The sequence below is a fragment of the Pongo abelii genome, chromosome Y (genome assembly GCF_028885655.2).
Source record: "Pongo abelii isolate AG06213 chromosome Y, NHGRI_mPonAbe1-v2.0_pri, whole genome shotgun sequence".
NCBI lineage: Eukaryota > Metazoa > Chordata > Mammalia > Primates > Hominidae > Pongo > Pongo abelii.
Window position 1 is genome coordinate 59,100,894 of NC_072009.2, and position 8,099 is coordinate 59,108,992.

The window sequence follows — 8,099 nt, forward strand, 5'->3', positions numbered from 1 at the left end:
ACCTTTCTTTTCATGGAGCAGTTTGGAAACAGTCTTTTTGTAGTATCTGCAGAGGGATATTTGTGAATGGTGTAAGGACTATGGTGAAAAAGGAAATATCTTCACATAAAAACTAGACAGAAGCATTCTGAGAAACTTCTTTTTTATGTGTGCATTCATCTCACACAGATGAATCTTTCTTTTCATTGAGCAGTATGGAAAGAGTCTTTTGGTTCAACCTGCAAAGGGATATTTATGAGCAGTTTGAGGCCTATGGTGAAAAAGTAATAACTTCACATAGAAACAAGACAGAAGCATTCTGAGAAACTAATTTTTATGTGTGCATTCATCTCACAGAATTGAACCTTTCCTTTGATGAAGCAGTTCGGAAAGAGTTTTTTGTAGAATCTGAAAAGGGATAGTTGTGATACCTTTGAGGCCTAAGGTGAAATAGGAAATATCTTCACATAAAAACTAGACAGAAACTTTCTGAGAAACTTCTTTGTGACGTGAGCTTTCATCTCAAAGATTTGAACCTTTATTTTGATTGAGAAGTTTGGAAAGACTCTTTTTCTAGTATCGGCAGAAGGCTGTTAATGAGCAGACTGAGGCCTATAGTGAAAAAGGAAATGGCTTCTCAAAAAATCCAGACAGAAGCATTATGAGAGACTTCTATGTAATGTGTGCATTCATCTCACCAAGTTAAATCTTTCTTTTGATTGAGCTGTTTGGAAACACTCTTTTTTGTAGCATCTGCAAGGGTATACTTCTGAGCCCTTTGAGGCCTATTTTGAAATATGAAATATCTTCACATATAAACTAGAGAGAAGGTTTCTAAGAAACTTCTTTGTGATGTTTGCTTTCACCTCACAGAGTTGAACCTTTCTTTTGATTGAGCAGATTGGAAACACTCTTTTTGTAGAATCTGCAAGTGGATATTTGGAGTGCTTTGAGGCCCATGGTGAAAAAGGAAATATCTTCACAAAAAACTAAACAGAAGTTTTCTAAGAAACTTCTTTGGGATGTGTGCTTTCACCCCACACATTTGAATCGTTCTTTTGATTGCTATGGTGAAAAAGGTAACTTCTTCACATAAAACTATACAAAAGCATTCTGAGAATCTTCTTTGTGATGTGTGCTTTCATCTCACAGGGTTTAAACTTTATTTTCATTCTGCAGTTTAGAAACAGTCTTTTTGTAGAATCCGCAAAGGGATGTTTGTGAGCAGTTTGAGGCCTATGGTGAAAAAGGAAATACCTTCACATAAAACCCAGACAGAAGCTTTTTGAGAAACTTCTTGGTGATGTTTGCATTCATCTCCCAGAGTTGAATCTTCCTTTTCATTGAGCTGTTTAGAAACAGTCTTTTTGCACAATCTGTAAAGGGATATTTCTGAGTGGTTTGAGGCCTGTGGTGAAAAAGAAATATCTTCACATAAAAATCAGACAGAAGCATTCCGGGAAACTTCTCTGTGATGCGTGCATTCATCCCACAGACTTGAAACTTTCATTTCATTCCGTAGTTCGGAAAGAGTCTTTTCATAGAATCTGCAAAGGGATATTTCTGAGCCCTTTGAGACCTATGGTGAAATAGGAAATATCTTCACATAAAAACTAGACAGAAGATTTTTGAGAAATTTCTTTGTGATGCTTGTGAACCTTCTTTTTGATTGAGCAGTTTGGAAACAGTCGTTTTGTAGAATCTGCAAAGGGATATTTCTGAGCCCTTTGAGTCCTATAGTGAAATAGAAAATGTCTTCACATAATAACTAGACAGAAGCATTCTGAGAAACTTCTTTGCGATGTGTGCTTTCATTTCACAGAGTTGAATGTTTCCTTTGATTGAGCAGTTTGGAAACACTCTTTTTGTAGAATCGGTAAATGGATATTTGGAGCACTTTGAGGCATAAGGTGAAAAAGGAAGTATCTGGGAAACTGAAGACATGAAGATGGCCGAATAGGAACAGCTCCGGTCTACAGCTCCCAGCGCGAGTGACGCAGAAGACGGGTGATTTCTGCATTTCCATCTGAGGTACCGTGTTCATCTCACTAGGGAGTGCCAGACAGTGGGCGCAGGTCAGTCGGTGAGCGCACCGTGCACCAGCCGAAGCAGGGGCGAGGCATTGCCTCACTCGGGAAGTGCAAGGGGTCAGGGAGTTCCCCTTCCAGGGGTGACAGACGGCACCTGGAAAATCGGGCCACTCCCACCCGAATACTGTGCTTTTCCGAAGGGCTTAGGAAACGGTGCCCCAGGAGAGTATAGCCCGCACCTGGCTCAGAGGGTCCTATGCCCATGGAGTCTCGCTGATTGCTAGCACAGCAGTCTGAGATCAAACAGCAAGTCGGCAGCGAGGCTGGGGGAGGGGCGCCCGCCATTGCCCGGGCTCGCTTAGGTAAACAAAGCAGCCTGGAAGCTTGAACTGGGTGGAGCCCACCACAGCTCAAGGAGGCCTGCCTGCCTCTGTAGGCTCCACCTCTGGGGGAAGGACACAGACAAACAAAAAGACAGCAGTAACCTCTGCAGACTTAAATGTCCCTGTCGGACAGCTGTGAGGAGAGCAGTGGTTCTCCCAGCACGCAGCTGGAGATCTGAGAACGGGCTGACTGCCTCCTCAAGTGGGTCCCTGACCCCTGACCCCCGAGCAGCCTAACTGGGAGGCACCCCCCAGCAGGGGCAGACTGACACCTCACACGGCCGGCCAGGTACTCCAACAGACCTGCAGCTGAGGGTTCTGTCTGTTAGAAGGAAAACTAACAGAAAGGACATCCACACCAAAAACCCATCTGTACATCACCATCATCAAAGACCAAAAGTAGATAAAACCACAAAGATGGGGAAAAAACAGAGCAGAAAAACTGGAAACTCTAAAAACCAGAGTACCTCTCCTCCTCCAAAGGAACGCAGTTCCTCACCAGCAACGGAACAAAGCTGGATGGAGAATGACTTTGACGAGCTGAGAGAAGAAGGCTTCAGACGATCAAATTACTCCGAGCTACGGGAGGATATTCAAACCAAAGGCAAAGAAGTTGAAAACTTTGAAAAAAATTTAGAAGAATGTATAACTAGAATAACCAATACAGAGAAGTGCTTAAAGGAGCTGATGGAGCTGAAAACCAAGGCTCGAGAACTACGTGAAGAATGCAGAAGCCTCAGGAGCCGATGCGATCAAATGGAAGAAAGGGTATCAGCCCTGGAAGATGAAATGAATGAAATGAAGCGAGAAGGGAAGTTTAGAGAAAAAAGAATAAAAAGAAACGAGCAAAGCCTCCAAGAAATGTGGGACTATGTGAAAAGACCAAATCTACGTCTGATTGGTGTACCTGAAAGTGACGGGGAGAATGGAAACAAGTTGGAAAACACTCTGCAGGATATTATCCAGGAGAACTTCCCCAATCTAGCAAGGCAGGCCAACATTCAGATTCAGGAAATACAGAGAACGCCACAAAGATACTCCTCGAGAAGAGCAACTCCAAGTCACATGATTGTCAGATTCACCAAAGTTGAAATGAAGGAAAAAATGTTAAGGGCAGCCAGAGAGAAAGGTCGGGTTACCATCAAAGGGAAGCCCATCAGACTAACAGCGGATCTCTCGGCAGAAACCCTACAAGCCAGAAGAGAGTGGGGGCCAATATTCAACGTTCTTAAAGAAAAGAATTTTCAACCCAGAATTTCATATCCTGCCAAACTAAGCTTCATAAGTGAAGGAGAAATAAAATACTTTACAGACAAGCAAATGCTGAGAGATTTTGTCACCACCAGGCCGGCCCTAAAAGAGCTCCTGAAGGAAGCGCTAAACATGGAAAGGCACAACTGGTACCAGCCACTGCAAAATCATACCAAAATGTAAAGAACATCGAGACTAGGAAGAGACTGCATCAACTAACGAGCAAAATATCCAGCTAACATCATAATGACAGGATCAAATTCACACATAACAATATTAACTTTAAATGTAAATGGACTAAATGCTCCAATTAAAAGACACAGACTGGCAAACTGGATAAAGACTCAAGACCCATCAGTGTGCTGTATTCAGGAAACCCATCTCACGTGCAGAGACACACATAGGCTCAAAATAAAAGGATGGAGGAAGATCTACCAAGCAAATGGAAAACAAAAAAAGGCAGGGGTTGCAATCCTAGTCTCTGATAAAACAGACTTTAAACCAACAAAGATCAAAAGAGACAAAGAAGGCCATTACATAATGGTAAAGGGATTAATTCAACAAGAAGAGCTAACTATCCTAAATATATATGCACCCAATACAGGAGCACCCAGATTCATAAAGCAAGTCCTGAGTGACCTACAAAGAGACTTAGACTCCCACACATTAATAATGGGAGACTTTAACACCCCACTATCAACATTAGACAGATCAACGAGACAGAAAGTCAACAAGGATACCCAGGAATTGAACTCAGCTCTGCACCAAGCGGACCTAATAGACATCTACAGAACTCTCCACCCCAAATCAACAGACTATACATTTTTTTCAGCACCACACCACACCTATTCCAAAATTGACCATATACTTGGAAGTAAAGCTCTCCTCAATAAACGTAAAAGAACAGAAATTTTAACAAACTGTCTCTCAGATCACAGTGCAATCAAGCTAGAACTCAGGATTAAGAATCTCACTCAAAACCACTCAACTACGTGGAAACTGAACAACCTGCTCCTGAATGACTACTGGGTACATAACGAAATGAAGGCAGAAATAAAGATGTTCTTTGAAACCAACGAGAACCAAGACACAACATACCAGAATCTCTGGGATGCATTCAAAGCAGTGTGTAGAGGGAAATTTATAGCACTAAATGCCCACAAGAGAAAGCAGGAAAGATCCAAAATTGACACCCTAACATCACAATTAAAAGAACTAGAAAAGCAAGAGCAAACACATTCAAAAGCTAGCAGAAGGCAAGAAATAACTAAAATCAGAGCAGAACTGAAGGAAATAGAGACACAAAAAACCCTTCAAAAAATAAATGAATCCAGGAGCTGGTTTTTTGAAAGGATCAACAAAATTGATAGACCGCTAACAAGATTAATAAAGAAAAAAAGAGAGAAGAATCAAATAGATGCAATAAAAAATGATAAAGGGGATATCACCACCGATCCCACAGAAATACAAACTACTGTCAGAGAATATTACAAACACCTCTATGCAAATAAACTAGAAAATCTAGAAGAAATGGATAAATTCCTCGACACATACACCCTCCCAAGACTAAACCAGGAAGAAGTTGAATCTCTGAATAGACCAATAACAGGAGCTGAAATTGTGGCAATAATCAATAGCTTAAAAACCAAAAAAAGTCCAGGTCCAGATGGATTCACAGCCGAATTCTACCAGAGGTACAAGGAGGAGCTGGTACCATTCCTTCTGAAACTATTCCAATCAATAGAAAAAGAGGGAATCCTCCCTAACTCATTTTATGAGGCCAGCATCATCCTGATACCAAAGCCTGGCAGAGACACAACCAAAAAAGGGAATTTTAGACCAATATCCTTGATGAACATTGATGCAAAAATCCTCAATAAAATACTGGCAAACAGAATCCAGCAGCACATCAAAAAGCTTATCCACCATGATCAAGTGGGCTTCATCCCTGGGATGCAAGGCTGGTTCAATATACGCAAATCAATAAATGTAATCCAGCATATAAACAGAACGAAAGACAAAAACCACATGATTATCTCAATAGATGCAGAAAAGGCCTTTGACAAAATTCAACAACCCTTCATGCTAAAAACCCTCAATAAATTAGGAATTGATGGGACGTATCTCAAAATAATAATAGCTATTTATGACAAACCCACAGCCAATATCATACTGAATGGGCAAAAACTGGAAGCATTCCCTTTGAAAACTGGCACAAGACACGGATGCCCTCTCTCTCCACTTCTATTCAACATAGTTTTGGAAGTTCTGGCCAGGGCAATTAGGCAGGAGAAGGAAATCAAAGGTATTCAATTAGGAAAAGAGGAAATCAAATTGTCCCTGTTTGCAGATGACATGATAGTATATCTAGAAAACCCCATTGTCTCAGCCCAAAATCTCCTTAAGCTGATAAGCAACTTCAGCAAAGTCTCAGGATACAAAATCAACGTGCAAAAATCACAAGCATTCTTATACATCAATAACAGACAAACAGAGAGCCAAATCATGAGTGAACTCCCATTCACAATTGCTTCAAAGAGAATAAAATACCTAGGAATCCAACTTACAAGGGATGTGAAAGACCTCTTCAAGGAGAACTACAAACCACTGCTCAAGGAAATAAAAGAGGATACAAACAAATGGAAGAACATTCCATGCTCATGGGTAGGAAGAATCAATATCATGAAAATGGCCATCCTTCCCAAGGTAATTTACAGATTCAATGCCATCCCCATCAAGCTACCAATGACTTTCTTCTCAGAATTGGAAAAAACTACTTTAAAGTTCATATGGAACCAAAAAAGAGCCCGCATCGCCAAGTCAATCCTAAGCCAAAAGAACAAAGCTGGAGGCATCACACTACCTGACTTCAAACCATACTACAAGGCTACAGTAACCAAAACAGCATGGTACTGGTACCAAAACAGAGATATAGATCAATGGAACAGAACAGAGCCGTCAGAAATAATGCCACATATCTACAAGTATCTGATCTTTGACAAACCTGACAAAAACAAGAAATGGGGAAAGCATTCCCTATTTAATACATGGTGCTGGGAAAACTGGCTAGCCATATGTAGAAAGCTGAAACTGGATCCCTTCCTTACACCTTATACAAAAATCAATTCAAGATGGATTAAAGACTTAACTGTTAGACCTAAAACCATAAAAACCCTAGAAGAAAACCTAGGCATTACCATTCAGGACATAGGCATGGGCAAGGACTTCATGTCTAAAACACCAAAAGCAATGGCAACAAAAGCCAAAATTGACAAATGGGATCTAATTAAACTCAAGAGCTTCTGCACAGCAAAAGAAACCACCATCAGAGTGAACAGGCAACCTACAAAATGGGAGAAAATTTTCGCAACCTACTCATCTGACAAAGGGCTAATATCCAGAATCTACAATGAACTCCAACAAATTTACAAGAAAAAAACAAACAACCCCATCAAAAAGTGGGCGAAGGACATGAACAGACACTTCTCAAAAGAAGACATTTATGCAGCCAAAAAACACATGAAAAAATGCTCACCATCACTGGCCATCAGAGAAATGCAAATCAAAACCACAATGAGATACCATCTCACACCAGTTAGAATGGCAATCATTAAAAAGTCAGGAAACAACAGGTGCTGGAGAGGATGTGGAGAAATAGGAACACTTTTACACTGTTGGTGGGACTGTAAACTAGTTCAACCCTTGTGGAAGTCAGTGTGGCGATTCCTCAGGGATCTAGAACTAGAAATTCCATTCGACCCAGCCATCCCATTACTGGGTATATACCCAAAGGACTATAAATCATGCTGCTATAAAGACACATGCACACGTATGTTTATTGCCGCATTATTCACAATAGCAAAGACTTGGAACCAACCCAAATGTCCAACAATGATAGACTGGATTAAGAAAATGTGGCACATATACACCATGGAATACTATGCAGCCATAAAAAATGATGAGTTCACGTCCTTTGTAGGGACATGGATGAAATTGGAAATCATCATTCTCAGTAAACTATCGCAAGAACAAAAAACCAAACACCGCATATTCTCACTCATAGGTGGGAATTGAACAATGAGAACACATGGACACAGGAAGAGGAACATCACACTCTGGGGACTGTTGTGGGGTGGGGGGAGGGGGGAGGGATAGCATTGGGAGATATACCTAATGCTAGATGACGAGTTGGTGGGTGCAGCGCACCAGCATGGCACATGTATACATATGTAACTTACCTGCACATTGCGCACATGTACCATAAAACCTAAAGTATAATAATAATAATAATAATAAAAGAAAAAAATAAATAAAAATAAAATAAAAAAAAAAAGAAACTGAAGACATTATAATTTTACTGATTTCAAGTCCAGTTTGAAGCTGTAATATTTAAAAAAAAGTTATAACATTGATTTGTAACATGCAAAAACATTGTAATGAGATATCAGGTCTAAGT